Source organism: Hylobates moloch, unplaced genomic scaffold (genome assembly GCF_009828535.3).
Source record: "Hylobates moloch isolate HMO894 unplaced genomic scaffold, HMol_V3 SCAFFOLD_2, whole genome shotgun sequence".
NCBI classification, from domain to species: Eukaryota; Metazoa; Chordata; class Mammalia; order Primates; family Hylobatidae; genus Hylobates; species Hylobates moloch.
In genome coordinates this window covers 30,622,875-30,639,857 of record NW_026652277.1, presented here as the reverse complement: position 1 = coordinate 30,639,857, position 16,983 = coordinate 30,622,875, and the positions used below count along the sequence as shown (strand labels likewise).

The following is a 16,983-nucleotide window of genomic DNA, read 5'->3' as shown; positions in this document are numbered from 1 at the left end:
TGTATTTTTAGTAGAGACGGGGTTTCACCGTGGTCTCGATCTCCTGACCTCATGATCCGCCCGCCTCGGCCTCCCAAAGTGCTGGGATTACAAGCTTGAGCCACCACGCCTGGCCGCTCAATTTTTGTATTTTTAGTAGAGACGGGGTTTCACCACGTTGGCCAGGCTGGTCTCGAACTCCTGACCTCAGGTGATCCACCCACCTTGGCCTCCCAAAGGCCTGGGATTACAGCCATGAGCCACCACACCTGGCAACTTTTTAGTGAGAAACAAATCATTATAAAACCAAAATGTCTACAAATGCAGGGCATAATAATTACTTTTTTATTCATTCACTTAGTTTATCACTTAGTTCAGGTTATTCATTCACTTAGTTAATAAATGCAAATTCCAGAAAAAGTAACTGAATCCTTACTTTACTGTTTTAATTACATGATTTGTAACAATGTAAAATTGCTCAAATATCTAAACAGAATGTTAGTAGAGTATGATAAGAAACTAGATAACCCAGTGTTTCAATATTATGTTTATATGTGCAATTTTACCTTAAACAGTTTCAGAAGCACTTTCAAACAAAATAAATAGCATGAAATCCTGTCTCAGGAATTTTGTTCTTAACTTAAAGCAATTGTATTAAACTTACACATATCTTACTATGAAATCATCCTTCCATCAAATGCCTCCACCTTACCTTCTGGAAATGAATAGCCTTCTACATTTGGAACAAGGAAAATTCCCCCAAAGATATGTAAAGCTAAAGCTGAAGGTATACTGTAGTAGACAAATTTCTTCAAACTTTGCTTAAGGCATTCACAGAAGTTGCTTCTAAATTAAAATAAATATCAGACATTCCCTGATTTCGATTTGACTAGTCCTGATTTCTTTTAGGCAATGTCTATGAAGGTTAGAAATTATTTTCACAAGTGACTGAAATGTACCTAATAAATCACTTGAAGTTTTAAATGCTAACCTATCACTTCACAACAATGAGGTATGCAATTCTCAGGGGCAGAATGAAGTCAGATGAGGCTCACTGTGCAGTACTGATAGAATATGAATAGCAACACCCTTCTCGCCTTGGGTAGGGCCTCGCAAAATAAAATTTATTTCATTATTATAAGCTAAAAACTTTTGGATTTCTGGGATGAAGAAAAGGAAGTTTACCTTCCAACGTGAGCTTATTAGTTTTATTGATTCCCTTCTATTTTGATCTTACGTCCAGATGTGGGGGGAAGTACGTTTCTTTAATAACGATATTGTTTCTTCTACCAGAAAAGTTTTCCATTTTATTTCACCTTAAATACACGGCAAATTTATATTTTAAGAGGTTAATTTTTTTATCAACTTATCACATTTATTCTACTACAGATTTTCGCAGGTTTGGGTTCATGAAATGTATTTCTTGTCTAGAAATAATTTTTAATAGGTCTGTATTTAGGTAAGATCTAAGTGTGTACTTCCTGCTGATAAACTCATCAAACTTCAGTGAAACATAAAGGCCTTCTGATAACTGATATGAATGGAATCTGGCAAACTAAGGAGAGATGAATATGATGGCTTTTAATAAGGAAAATTATTCATTAAGGATATGTATGTATGTCTCCTAGTTTTCTTTATTTTTTTAAATGAGATACTTCTCTGCTTAATGATACATGCATTCTTACAAGTTAAATTTCATAATTTAAATGTAAAATTGTAAAAGGAAAAGAAATACTTAGGGTACTATGGTGTGTTGCATTGTATCAAATATAATATTGAATACACTTATGAAGGTACATTTGTATACTTTTATCTATCTTGACTTACTCCACAGGAACAACCTCCACTGGATGTTACCTGTCCTCAAGTTGAAGGCTTCAGGCTAAAAATTTTAATTATTTTCCCACCATGGTTTCATTGAATTTAAAATTCACATTTTCCGTTTTTAGGTCTTTTATGTTTTAAACACTTTGGTCAATAAAACATCAACTCTCTTAATTCTATACTTGGAAGGGAGGGATTATTCCAGCCATATGAACACCCACTGGAAATAGATTTGCAACAATATAAACTTTAAGACTGTTTAATTTGTCAAATAACACTTATTTTCTGATAGTAATAATAGAAACTTAAAAGGTTTTTTGTTTCATTTGTCAAATAACACTTAATTAACAACTAAAGAGTATAATCTGTGTGGGAAATTGCTAGGTGTTCAAGTAGTATTATATGTTTGCTTCTAGCTTGGATTTCAGAAGTCACGTGCTCCTCTGTGTTTAGATAAATGCAATGTCCAAGAACTTGTGGTGATGACAATTCTAGTCTTCTATTACTCAGCTTGTTTTTGTTTGTTTGTTTTACCATTTGGTTTTCTTTAACCCATAATCAAATTATCAAAGACTTGGAAGAAAGAACAAAAAAAAAAAATTGCCTCTTAGTAATAGTTAATATAAATGTAAACCTGGGTTCCTCTTCACTAACTTCAATCTGCCAACCTGGAAACATGTAAATTCATTCATTATTTAGTTTCTATGTAGTTGTTTTCCAAATTAAAGCAACTTTTTGAGCAATTATATTGAGGTATTCAAAGCAGCAAGATGATTTGTACTGTGGACATAGTGTTACTTTGTATTTCCTCTACAGACTTTTATTAGCATGATTTTGAAACTAAAACTGATTTCAAGATTTTAGAATGCTCAAAAGCAAAGTTTTTTGCTACTGTCTGGTACACCCCATTGTTATAGGAATAGAAAACCTGAGCTAGGTTCTGAATGCAGCAATTGTAGATTCGTGTATTGAGCCAAGTTCCTTAATCAATTATTCGCTATTCTCTTGTGTACTCTGTATCTCATCTATAACCAACTTCTTTTTCCCTACTCTTGGTGCTCCTGAAATGAAACACTCTTCCGAGTCAGCACTGGTCCTCTCTTACATCATTTTATGCTGGGAGAAGACCAGCTAGTTTTAATGTTAGCCTAAAGAAGTTCTTGTTATAATATCAACATTATAAAATCAAATATAAGCCATTTGGGAATTAAACCCCTTGTAGAATCATCTGAGAGTCTTCTGTCTCCAACCCTGCTGACATTGAGCTCTTAGAGTACCTTACATATCATAGTCTATAGGAATGGTGGCCCCAGAAGAATTTCCATTTACAGCCCTGCTTAATTTCTGCTAGTTCAAATAGTCCACTATTGACCCATCATCACATCTGTCAGGTGTGATTTCTTGCACCTGAAAATAGGGATTTTTTTTTTTAAATCATAGTAAGCTACAAAAAGGAGGAGGTCTTTATTTTTAATCTTTGGAAGATTTGGAGGTCTTTATTTTTAATCTTTATATTCCAATTTGAACACATCTGATCTTCACTCAACATTATAATTGAATATAAATTTTTACATTAACACAATTTGGTCATATTAAAAAATAGGGCAACATAAAAATTATTTTTTAACAAAATGACAATTTTAAGGCAGATAATAGAGATAATTTTCGAGTGCTTTCTATATACAAAGCTCTGTGCTAAGCACTTGATGTGTCTTACTTAATTTTCACAAAAACCCTGTGAGATAAGGTACATTTATGGTCATTTTCACATCCAGAGAGGCCAAGAGAGAAGGATGTCCTTCAGTTCATGTAATTAATAAGGCAAAGAGTAAGATTTGAATCCAAATCTGACAATATCCCTAATCTCAAACTCTTAAGCTATACAACCTAAAGATGTTTAAATGGGATATTTAATAGCAATATCAGTTATGATTATCATCATTATCATAATTGAGATACATCTAATACCCCGCAATTAGAGTACAGTAAAAAATGTTGACTTCACTCTTCCTATCAGAATGTACATCTTCTCCCAAAATCCACCTGCTTCTCTGATTGGGTAACTTTGCTCTTTGCTTTTTGCATATGGCCTGCTCAACTTTGCTTTTGCTTGCTCCATTCTCCTTACCAACAAAACCCACATTGTTCCCTCCTCCACCAACTCATGTACTGTCTATTCATCTGTTAGATAAATAAACATGCATTAGCCACTGGAACCAGATTCAGAAATTATCTCTTAGATTCTACTCATCCTTCTAAACTCAGGCCTAATTATTCCAAGCAGAATTATTACAAGTTTACTCTCTATTGCACTATTTAGTCAAACGAGTCAAATTTAGTCAAAATTAAAGGACTATAATTTCTTCGTGGTTGTCACTTTGATTTTCCCAGCTAAATATTCAGCATCCTGGGAGTTATTTCACATCTCTTGTATACCCCTGGAAACTTGCCTAGTATTATAGTATTATACACACAGGAAACATTTACAAGGTATTTTCGACTAATTTAGCAGCATTGGTGTTGTCATGCCTAAATATGTTAGATGGCGTGTCTGAAGTCCATACTAAGAATTTCCCAGGGCTCAGTTTTTGCATGTTTTGGTAAAGTTATCTACACCAGAAATTCATTCTTAATATCTTATTCAAGGTGTTTTATCTGAGTTCTGAATACCATTCTGAAATCAAGGAAGGCAAATTCAGGATGATTCTCTTTTAGCTTCGACCTTTGACTTATGTAATTATGTTATCTTTCTGACTATCTCTGACATTTTTCTATCTTTCTTGTTTTCTTTTTTGCTAAACCCCTTCTTTTTCCTATCTTCTCACCATCCAACTTCATTTCTAAATGGTAGACATAACTATGTGGCTTTTGTTTGATTTTAGTGTATTCTTTAGGAGTGTCTGATACCCAGTTAATTAGTTTGATTCCATGTCTGGCTTATTTAAATTTTTTTTAATTTTTATAAAGGAATATAACAGTATTTGAATAAATATATAGTTTGAAACCGTTTCTTCTATCTATGCATTTTTTTGGTATCTTTTTGACTTAATTTTGACTTTGTACTTTGTTATTCTGCAATTTAATTCTTACCGATCAAATAGTTTACTTGGTCATCATACAACTAACTACCTTCTGCCTTCCAAGCTGGTAAATACCATAACTTCATAAAGAAATTGAAAGAGTCACCATTTTATAGTTACATCCCCACTCCAAATTTAATTTCAAATATTCCAGAAAGCAATGCAAAGAAGACTTAAGATGTAGATTAAATTGACCTCAAACTTCTCATCAAATTGCATAGAAAATGTGATTTTAATCAGTGTCTTTATCTATAAATAACAAAAGTTCTTTGGAGGAGTGTCCTGGAAAAGACGGTTGTAAACAATAGTACTGGTTACCAGACAGTGAGCTGAGCAGAAGCTTACATGCCATGTTTGACCCCTTTCCTCCAGCCTTTGGCATCAAAGCTGTGAAAAATCGTGTCCATACTCTCTCCTGGATATTTCTTATATTTCCGTTCTCCAGTAAATATTTTCTTCCACTAATCCTCATTACCCTTTGCTTTGACTATCAATATAGCCCTTCTCCCTCTTACCCACTGTTACTAGAATTATTTTTCTAAAATACAGGCAGGAACATGCTACTTTCCACTTCTTAAGAAACAATTACATACACCAAAGTCGTTTGACTTTATAAAATAAAACCCTAATGCTCTAACACATCTTCACACTCAAATATATCCTTCCATGCAACCTAACCAAACCAACTAAAACCATCCACCAAGTCTTCTTGCTGTTTTATTCACCCCATTGGCCACTAATATTTCATCCTTTTCTTTGCAGATTAAAACTATACTTATATTTTAAGACTCAGATTTAATATCATCCATTCTGTGAAATTTTCTATCCCACCCACTCAGTGGAAATGATTGCATGTTTCTATCTTATAGTATTTTGCAAGCATATGCATTTTTTTTTTATTATACTTTAGGTTTTAGGGTACATGTGCACAATGTGCAGGTTTGTTACATATGTATCCATGTGCCATGTTGATTTCCTGCACCCATTAGCTCGTCATTTAGCATTAGGTATATCTCCTAATGCTGTCCCCGCCCCCCCCACCCCACAACAGTACCCAGAATGTGATGTTCCCCTTCCTGTGTCCATGAGTTCTCATTGTTCAATTCCCACCTATGAGTGAGAACATGCGGTGTTTGGTTTTTTGTCCTTGCGATAGTTTACTGAGAATGATGTTTTCCAGTTTCATCCATGTCCCTACAAAGGACACGAACTCATCATTTTTTATGGCTGCATAGTATTCCATGGTGTATATGTGCCACATTTTCTTAATCCAGTCTATTGTTGTTGGACATTTGGGTTGGTTCCAAGTCTTTGTTATTGAGAATAGTGCCGCAATAAACATACGTGTGCATGTGTCTTTATAGCAGCATGATTTATACTCCTTTGGGTATATACCCAGTAATGGGATGGCTGGGTCAAATGGTATTTCTAGTTCTAGATCCCTGAGGAATCGCCACACTGACTTCCACAATGGTTGAACTAGTTTACAGTCCCACCAACAGTGTAAAAGTGTTCCTATTTCTCCACATCCTCTCCAGCACCTGTTGTTTCCTGATTTTTTAATGATGGCCATTCTAACTGGTGTGAGATGGTATCTCACTGTGGTTTTGATTTGCATTTCTCTGATGGCCAGTGATGATGAGCATTTCTTCATGTGTTTTCTGGCTGCATAAATGTCTTCTTTTGAGAAGTGTCTGTTCATGTCCTTTGCCCACTTTTTGATGGGGTTGTTTGTTTTTTTCTTGTAAATTTGTTTGAGTTCATTGTAGATTCTGGATATTAGCCCTTTGTCAGATGAGTAGGTTGCAAAAATTTTCTCCCATTCTGTAGGTTGCCTGTTCACTCTGATGATAGTTTCTTTTGCTGTGCAGAAGCTCTTTAGTTTAATGAGATCCCATTTGTCGATTTTGGCTTTTGTTGCCATTGCTTTTGGTGTTTTAGACATGAAGTCCTTGCCCACGCCTATGTCCTGAATGGTATTGCCTAGGTTTTCTTGTAGGATTTTAATGGTTTTAGGTCTAACATTTAAGTCTTTAATCCATCTTGAATTAATTTTTGTATAAGGTGTAAGGAAGGGATCCAGTTTCAGCTTTCTACATATGGCTAGCCAGTTTTCCCAGCACCATTTATTAAATAGGGAATCCTTTCCCCATTTCTTGTTTTTGTCAGGTTTGTCAAAGATCAGATAGTTGTAGCTATGCGGCATCATTTCTGAGGGCTCTGTTCTGTTCCATTGATCTATATCTCTGTTGTGGTACCAGTACCATGCTGTTTTGGTTACTGTAGCCTTGTAGTATAGTTTGAAGTCAGGTAGCGTGATGCCTCCAGCTTTGTTCTTTTGGCTTAGGATTGACTTGGCAATGCGGGCTCTTTTTTGGTTCCATATGAACTTTAAAGTAGTTTTTTCCAATTCTGTGAAGAAAGTCATTGGTAGCTTGATGGGGATGGCATTGAATCTATAAATTACTTTGGGCAGTATGGCCATTTTCACGATATTGATTCTTCCAACCCATGAGCATGGAATGTTCTTCCATTTGTTTGTATCCTCTTTGATTTCATTGAGCAGTGGTTTGTAGTTCTCCTTGAAGAGGTCCTTCACATCCCTTGTAAGTTGGATTCCTAGGTATTTTATTCTCTTTGAAGCAATTGTGAATGGGAGTTCACTCATGATTTGGCTCTCTGTTTGTCTGTGATTGGTGTACAAGAATGCTTGTGATTTTTGTACATTGATTTTGTATCCTGAGACTTTGCTGAAGTTGCTTATCAGCTTAAGGAGATTTTGGGCTGAGACAATGGGGTTTTCTAGATATACAATCATGTCATCTGCAAACAGGGACAATTTGACTTCCTCTTTTCCTAATTGAATACCCTTTATTTCCTTCTCCTGCCTGATTGCTCTGGCCAGAACTTCCAGCACTATGTTGAATAGGAGTGGTGAGAGAGGGCATCCCTGTCTTGTGCCAGTTTTCAGAGGGAATGCTTCCAGTTTTTGCCCATTCAGTATGATATTGGCTGTGGGTTTGTCGTAGATAGCTCTTATTATTTTGAGATACGTCCCATCAATACCTAATTTATTGAGAGTTTTTAGCATGAAGGGTTGTTGAATTTTGTCAAAAGCCTTTTCTGCATCTATTGAGATAATCATGTGGTTTTTGTCTTTGGTTCTGTTTATATGCTGGATTACATTTATTGATTTGCGTATGTTGAACCAGCCTTGCATCCCAGGGATGAAGCCCACTTGATCATGGTGGATAAGCTTTTTGATGTGCTGCTGGATTCGGTTTGCCAGTATTTTATTGAGGATTTTTGCATCAATGTTCATCAAGGATATTGGTCTAAAATTCTCTTTTTTGGTTGTGTCTCTGCCTGGCTTTGGTATCAGGATGATGCTGGCTTCATAAAATGTGTTAGGGAGGATTCCCTCTTTTTCTGTTGATTGGAATAGTTTCAGAAGGAATGGTACCAGTTCCTCCTTGTACCTCTGGTAGAATTCAGCTGTGAATCCATCCGGTCCTGGACTCTTTTTGGTTGGTAAGCTATTGATTATTGCCACAATTTCAGAACCTGTTATTGGTCTATTCAGAGATTCGACTTCTTCCTGATTTAGTCTTGGGAGGGTGTATTTGTCGAGGAATTTATCCATTTCTTCTAGATTTTCTAGTTTATTTGCATAGAGGTGTTTGTAGTATTCTCTGATGGTAGATTGTATTTCTGTGGGATCGGTGGTGATATCCCCTTTTTCATTTTTTATTGCATCTATTTGATTCTTCTCTCTTTTCTTCTTTATTAGTCTTGCTAGCGGTCTATCAATTTTGTTGATCTTCTCAAAAAACCAGCTCCTGGATTCATTAATTTTTTGAAGGGTTTTTTGTGTCTCTATTTCCTTCAGTTCTGCTCTGATTTTAGTTATTTCTAGCCTTCTGCTAGCTTTTGAATGTGTTTGCTCTTGCTTTTCTAGTTCTTTTAATTGTGATGTTAGGGTGTCAATTTTGGATCTTTCCTGTTTTCTCTTGTGGGCATTTAGTGCTATAAATTTCCCTCTACACACTGCTTTGAATGTGTCCCAGAGATTCTGGTAGGTTGTGTCTTTGTTCTCGTTGGTTTCAAAGAACATCTTTATTTCTGCCTTCATTTCATTATGTACCCAATAGTCATTCAGGAGCAGGTTGTTCAGTTTCCATGTAGTTGAGCAGTTTTGAGTGAGTTTCTTAATCCTGAGTTCTAGTTTGATTGCACTGTGGTCTGAGAGACAGTTTGTTATAATTTCTGTTCTTTTACATTTGCTGAGGAGAGCTTTACTTCCAACTATGTGGTCAATTTTGGAATAGGTGTGGTGTGGTGCTGAAAAAAATGTATATTCTGTTGATTTGGGGTGGAGAGTTCTGTAGATGTCTATTAGGTCCACTTTGTTTAGAGCTGAGTTCAATTCCTGGATATCCTTGTTAACTTTCTGTCTAGATGATCTGTCTAATGTTGACAGTGGGGTGTTAAAATCTCCCATTATTATTGTGTGGGAGTTTAAGTCCCTTTGTAGGTCACTGAGGACTTGCTTTATGAATCTGGGTGCTCCTGTGTTGGGTGCATATATATTTAGGATAATTAGCTCTTCTTGTTGAATTGATCCCTTTACCATTATGTAATGGCCTTCTTTGTCTCTTTTGATCTTTGTTGGTTTAAAGTCTATTTTGTCAGAGACTAGGATTGCAACCCCTGCCTTTTTTTGTTTTCCATTTGCTTGATAGATCTTCCTCCATCCCTTTATTTTGAGTCTATGTGTGTCTCTGCGCGTGAGATGGGTTTCCTGAATACAGCACACTGATGGGTCCTGACTCCTTATCCAGTTTGCCAGTCTGTGTCTTTTAATTGGAGCATTTAGCCCATTTACATTTAACGTTAATATTGTTATGTGTGAATCTGATCCTGTCATTATGATGTTTGTTGGTTATTTTGTTCATTAGTTGATGCAGTTTCTTCCTAGCCTCGATGGTCTTTACAATTTGGCATGTTTTTGCAGTGGCTGGTACCGGTTGTTCCTTTCCATGTTTAGTGCTTCCTTCAGGAGCTCTTTTAGGGCAGGCCTGGTGGTGACAAAATCACTCAGCGTTTGCTTGTCTGTAAAGTATTTTATTTCTCCTTCACTTATGAAGCTTAGTTTGGCTGGATAGGAAATTCTAGGTTGAAAATTCTTTTCTTTAAGAATGTTGAATATCGGCCCCCACTCTCTTCTGGCTTGTAGAGTTTCTGCCGAGAGATCAGCTGTTAGCCTGATGGGCTTCCCTTTGTGGGTAAGCCGACCTTTCTCTCTGGCTGCCCTTAGCATTTTTTCCTTCATTTCAACTTTGGTGAATCTGACAATTATGTGTCTTGGAGTTGCTCTTCTCGAGGAGTATCTTTGTGGCGTTCTCTGTATTTCCTGAATCTGAATGTTGGCCTGCCTTGCTAGATTGGGGAAGTTCTCCTGGATAATATCTTGCAGAGTGTTTTCCAACTTGGTTCTATTCTCCCCATCATTTTCAGGTACACCAATCAGACGTAGGTTTGGTCGTTTCACATAGTCCCAAATTTCTTGGAGGCTTTGTTCATTTCTTTTTATTCTTTTTTCTCTAGACTTCCCTTCTCGCTTCATTTCATTCATTTCATCTTCCATCTGCGATACCCTTTCTTCCAGTTGATTGCATCTGCTACTGAGGCTTCTGCAATCTTCACGTAGTTCTCGAAACTTGGCTTTCAGCTCCTCCATCTCCTTTAAGCCCTTCTCTCCATTGGTTATTCTAGTTATCCATTCTTCTAATTTTTTTTCAAAGTTTTTAACTTGTTTGCTGTTGTTTTGAATTTCCTCCCGTAGCTCAGAGTAGTTTGATCGTCTGAAGCCTTCTTCTCTCGACTCGTCAAAGTCGTCCTCCATCCAGCTTTGCTCCATTGCTGGTGAGGAACTGCATTCCTTTGGAGGAGGAGAGGTGCTCTGCTTTTTAGAGTTTCCAGTTTTTCTGCTCTGTTTTTTCCCCATCTTTGCAGTTTTATCTACTTTTGGGCTTTGATGATGGTGATGTACAGATGGGTTTTTGGTGTGGATGTCCTTTCTGTTTGTTAGTTTTCCTTCTACCAGACAGGACTCTCAGCTGCAGGTCTGTTGGAGTTTACTAGAGGTCCACTGCAGACCCTGTTTGGCTGGGTGTCAGCAGCGGTGGCTGCAGAACAGCGGATTTTCGTGAGACCACCAATTCAGCTGTCTGATAGTTCCTCTGGAAGTTTTGTCTCAGAGGAGTACCTGGCCCAGTGAGGTGTCAGTCTTTCCCTTCTGGGGGGGTGCCTCCCAGTTAGGCTGCTCAGGGGTGAGGGACCCACTTTAGGAGGCAGTCTGTCCGTTCTCAGATCTCCAGCTGCGTGCTGGGAGAACCACTACTCTCTTCAAAGCTGTCAGTCAGACAGGGACGTTTAAGTCTCTGGAGATTCCTGCTGACTTTTTGTTTGTCTGTGCCCTGCCCCCAGAGGTGGAGCCTACAGAGGCAGACAGGCCTCCTTGAGCTGTGGTGGGCTCCACCCAGTTCGAGCTTCCTGGCTGCTTTGTTTACCTAAGCAAGCCTGGGCAATGGCGGGCGCCCCTCCCCCAGCCTCGCTGCCGCCTTGCAGCTTGATCTCAGACTGCTGTGCTAGCAATCAGTGAGACTCCGTGGGCATAGGACCCTCCGAGCCAGGTGCGGGACACAATCTCCTAGTGTGCCGTTTTCCAGGCCCGTTGGGAAAGCGCAGTATGAGGGTGGGACTGACCCGATTTTCCAGGTGCCGTCTGTTACCCCTTTCCTTGACTAGGAAAGGGAACTCCCTGACCCCTTGCGCTTCCCGAGTGAGGCAGTGCCTCACCCTGCTTCGGCTCACACACAGTGCACTTCACCGACTGTCCTGCACCCACTGTTTGGCACTCCCTAGTGAGATGAAACCGGTACCTCAAGCAGAAATGCAGAAATCACCAGTCTTCTGTGTCGCTCAGGCTGGGAGCTGGAGACCGGAGCTGTTCCTATTCGGCCATCTTGGCTCCCCCCCTCGCATATGCATATTTTAAATGTATGTTTCATTTTGCCTAATCTATATTGTTTGTCTTCCCCACTAATTATAAAATATTGGAAGTTGGGGATCATGAAACCTTCATATGTGGGTATCCTGTATTTCCTGGTATAGCGTTTTGTGCAGGTGAACTCCGGATATTATCACCTTCCATCTCCATAGCCCTTGCCTGTAATGAAGCACTCTCCAACATTTTTTATTCATTTTTGAAAAATCAAATCTGAAGCAAAATTGTCCTATACCCCCTGTTCACATTATGGCTCCTGAAAAGAAACTCTATACATGATGCATTGGATTCATCACCCTCGTTTGATTTTTTTTAAGCTTCATCAATCCCGTATGAATTCACACAATTCTGTTGTAATTTCCGTCATCTGGGTCACCGGTGACTTGGACTGGAAGACCTGATTAATTATTTTAAGGACTTTTCTTTTTCACAGTTGGTGAGGCATTTAATATCTGTGATTTACTTAAAATCCTCTCTCCTAATTTTTCTGACATATCTCCCTTCAGGTTTTTCCCTTTGCTTCCGTAACTGTTTTCTTCTATCCTTTTCTGAATCCTAGAACCTAGACCTCAGAAAAGCTAGGAGCTAAAGACATGCCCACGAATAATAAGGTTAGAGATATAAATTAAGGGCAGCAGAGTGGATAAGATGACTTTTATCCACTGTGGATAAGAATGGATACAGGGAGAGTGCATTCTGTAAAAAGAAAGGAGGGACAAAGATGAAACCCAGGAAAAGCAAATTTATAAAGATAGTTGGCCAGTGAAGACCATAGACTACATTTAAAAACAACTTTTTCCTGGAAAAATATTCAAATTATTACAAGTTTTAGTGTGATACATTGTTTTAATATTATATCAGTGTATGAAAAACAGAATAAGCAAGTTGTTATCTACAGGTTATTTTCAGACTTGGGGTTCCATCATTTTAAATGAAGATAGTTATTTTTCACATTTATAGTTACAGTCTTAACAAAGAACTGGATTTTAATTTTATCATTCCATTTTAGTGACAGAGATGGTCAGAGGCAAATCAAGCATTTGGCTCAATAAAGGTGCTGACACCTCACAGATACAGCCGCAACTATGGTGGGTTTGAAACAAAGAGTATTAAAATAGGGCTAGAATATCTTTTAAAAAGACAGGTCCTCAAGCCTGATATTCATAACTGTAGTTAAAGCTGAATCATGGGCAAAGATTAAAGCCAAGAGCTTTCAGCACTGGGACCAGGGGTCCTATGGGTCACCACCACCAGAGGACAGCTGGAATGTGGCCTCAGAGGGAAAGAAAAGCCTGGGGTGAGCACAGGTCAGAATGAGAGATGTGCCAGTCACAGAAGCCAACCCTCCATCGACATTTTGAAAGCTAATCATTTTCAATTCTGTCTTCCTAAGATTGAGAGACAAGGTCACAATATGCCTACTGCTTCTTTCTCCCTTTCTACAAAGCAGAGGATCAAACCACAATTAGAAAATTGCATTTCCTGTTGTGCTGAATGAAACTTTGTTGACCTGATCACAGTATCTTTTCAAAACTTTAATTTTCTATAATAAGATCCTGTCTGAAAAATAGAGTATGTATACTCAGGTTATTCTAATGAAATTTTAACCCATACAAAGAAAATTTCTACTTTTATTTTCCTTGAGTTTAACAGCTTTATTTCTATTTTATTCCTTTTCATTCCTCTCCCAACTGTGGATGGAGTTCCTCCTTAATTTTGCACTCAGCATTTCAATTCCTGTAATATAAAAAGAAACTTTCATGGGAAATTATATGAATGTGCTTTTAGGTCACATCCCTAGACAGCCTAAGGAAAAACATTAAAAGATGTAATTAGAACTAAGACATTACTGTCCTATAATGTGCCCTTCAAGTTTTGTTTTTGAGACTGTGTTTTCTGTCATTTATGGTTTTAGTATAACATTGGTCATTACTTTTAATATTTAGTAAGAATAATATATATTTTTCTATTCAAATATTATCTCTAATTCTTCAGCCTAGTACATTTATTTGGGGTAATACATAGAATGTTACAAGGTCAACTTGTCACTCTTCAAACATATATTTGTCTTCATATTCTTATCCCATGGGCTGCGATGTGCTTTATAAAAGCTGGTAAAAATCACTCATAACCAACACTGTGGAAAGTTGTGCAAGAGTTGGGGCAATTACAATATCTTCAGAATCTCATAAAATGATTTGGAAACCAACTGCCATGTGAAGATTGTTTTTATTCACTTCCTCAAAATCAGAATATTATGATCAATTTGTACAGGACCAGATGTCAAAGCCATGTGGAACTTCATATACCTCAGTCAACAAGATATTCTCTTTTTAATTTATCTTTGATAATGAATGATTTTAATTTTATTACATTAAACATTCTGTGCCACAAGGACTATCTGTGGGTTGAAATATTACATTAAGCATGTTCAACTAATAGATTCTGTCATTTAATCTTAATCTTTCATTTAGAGAAGTGGGAATCAATGTGTGTTTCAAGATAATTTTTAATCCAATCTCCAAACCCAAAAGCAAATGAATAAAACTTTTGCTCTGATCATCTATTTATTTCTTTTCTTTCTTTCTTTCTTTTTTGAGACAGAGTCTCGCTCTGTCGGCCAGGCTGGAGTGCAGTGGTGCGATCTCGGCCCACTGCAACCTCTGCCTCCCAGGCTCAAGCAATTCTCCTGCCTCAGCCTCCTGAGTAGCTGGGATTACAGGTTGTGCCACCATGCCCAACTAATTTTTGTATTTTTAGTACAGACAGGGTTTCACTATGTTGGCCAGGCTGGTCTTGAACTCCTGACCTCAGGTAATCCACCATGCCTGGCCTGCTCTGATCATCTATTTCTTAATTCTCTATTTCACCTCTAAGGACTGAGTTTGTTGTTGTGAAATAAATAAAATATTGTATTCTAATTTTTTATTTATCTTCCTCTTCCAATAAAAATGTGATTATTTTTAAAATGGGAAATATATATCTTTTTCTATTTTCAATTTACTTTCCCCAATAGTTAACAGAGTATTTAGCAGATAGTAGGCCTACAAAAATATTTGACAAATGAATGAATAAAAGAAACATGCTTGCTTAAAAGTAGGTGTATATCTTAGATGAAGGAAGATGGAATATACAGATTACATTTATTTATTTATTTATTTATTTTTATTTTTTTATTTTTTTTGAGATGGAGTCTCGCTCTGTAGCCCAGGCTGGAGTACAGTGGCACAATCTCAGCTCACTGCAAGCTCCGCTTCCCAGGTTCAGGCCATTCTCCTGCCTCAGCCTCCCGAGTAGCTGGGACTACAGGCGCCCGCCACCACGCCTGGCTCATTTTTTGTACTTTTAGTAGAAATGGGGTTTCACCTTGTTAGCCAGGATGGTCTTGATCTCCTGACCTCATGATCCGCCTGCCTCGGCCTCCCAAAGTGCTAAGATTACAGGCGTGAGCCACCGCGCCTGGCCAGATTACATTTATTGAGCAGTTACTATGTGGTAGATGCGATATGTGTTTTGCTTACATTATTCTGATTTAATTCTCCCATCAAACTGATGGCATAGATATTACTATCCACATTTTGCAGGATATAATATTGAGGCTTAGAGTTAAGTGCCTGCCCTAATGTCATACAGCTAATATATGATAGAGCTGTGATTTATACTTAAATTGACTCCAAAGTCTTTCTGTCTACTTCATCACACAGCCAAGGATTAAAGTGATTAGATGTCAGAATGTGTTCAGACTCATCTTTGAAGCCATCATTGATTTTATTGAAGAATTATTGATATATTATTAGATCTGGCATGTTTTTCGAAATAAATATGATTGTAAGTGTAGGGCACCTAAGTAAGAAGCATTGGTTTTTTAGCATAAATATTTCTACAGAGCATTTTATTCTGGAGAAAACAATTACTTGCTGCATAGTCTGATTATATAAAATATCAATTGTACATAATATTTATGAAAGTTTTCAAATCAACCTAGACTTTTTTCTTAATTTAGAGGCAGATTCTTTTGAGATATTATTGGGTTCAGGGTATTTGGCTTTTTGTGCAAAGGTCATATGGCTTCAGTTATGACACAAAAACAATTCCATTAGGTTTCAACCTCAGTACAAACACATCCATCCACATACTTGCCTAATGTCAGTTTATTAATTCACAGTGATTTTGAGCTCATAATGCCCAAGCTTGTGAATAATATATAGGAATTTTTGCATAATTCCCAAAATCTTTGTAAACCATTGCTACTAATAAATTCGTAAAAAGAAAAAAAATCCTCGAAATGGTTTTGGGAGTACTATGGATTTTTAAAATATATTTTTGACCTACTTTATGAAATATATAGGTGAAGCTAATTGGAAACAAATATTAGCTATATTAAACAATGATTTTAATACCAAAGCATACAAATATCAAAATGTCAAACCTCCTACTAAAACTACACAATTTTTCATATTAGAATTTAGTGGAGTCCATCAAAGGGAAAATATAATTGAAATATAAAATGAGTTATTGCATCAGGCTCAGTAAAAAATACTGAAAATATTTAATTTTCAAAATTCCATGGGAAATTAGGGACTGTTTTGCTTCTCTGGAGGGCATTAGTGTTTAAAAAAAATTAATGAGTTCCATTGGGCTCTCTTTGGCCAAAGTGGGTGATAAACTTAATTGACAAAGTCAAAATGCAGGTGAAATACCTTTGCATATCAAAGCTACTATAAATTTCAAAATGCTTTAATATGGATGCTTCTAATTTTTGAAGGGACATTTCAAATGCAGAACAAATGGCCTAAATTATTTCAATTCATTTTTTAAGAACAGAAATGTAAGTCATTTGAATAATCCCTTGGAGTTCATGGTAACAAAACACGTCCTATGTTAAATCCAGTCAATCTCCATCCCTTTTCCTAGATGCTTTTGCACAAATAGAACCATCACTAGTATTAGCTTTCTCTCTGAGCACCAGTATGCACCACAACTATAGATTCCATGTCTCTTTCAGAGATTATAAACAAAGACTAGCAATTC

The 16,983-nt window shown here is 37.1% G+C and overlaps 1 protein-coding gene across 1 annotated transcript in view; it reads left to right on the top strand.

The window, feature by feature from the left end:
• The window catches only part of BANK1 (B cell scaffold protein with ankyrin repeats 1), a 286,830-nt gene that overhangs the window by 213,271 nt on the left and 56,576 nt on the right, over positions 1 to 16,983 (top strand). The window lies entirely within an intron of this gene.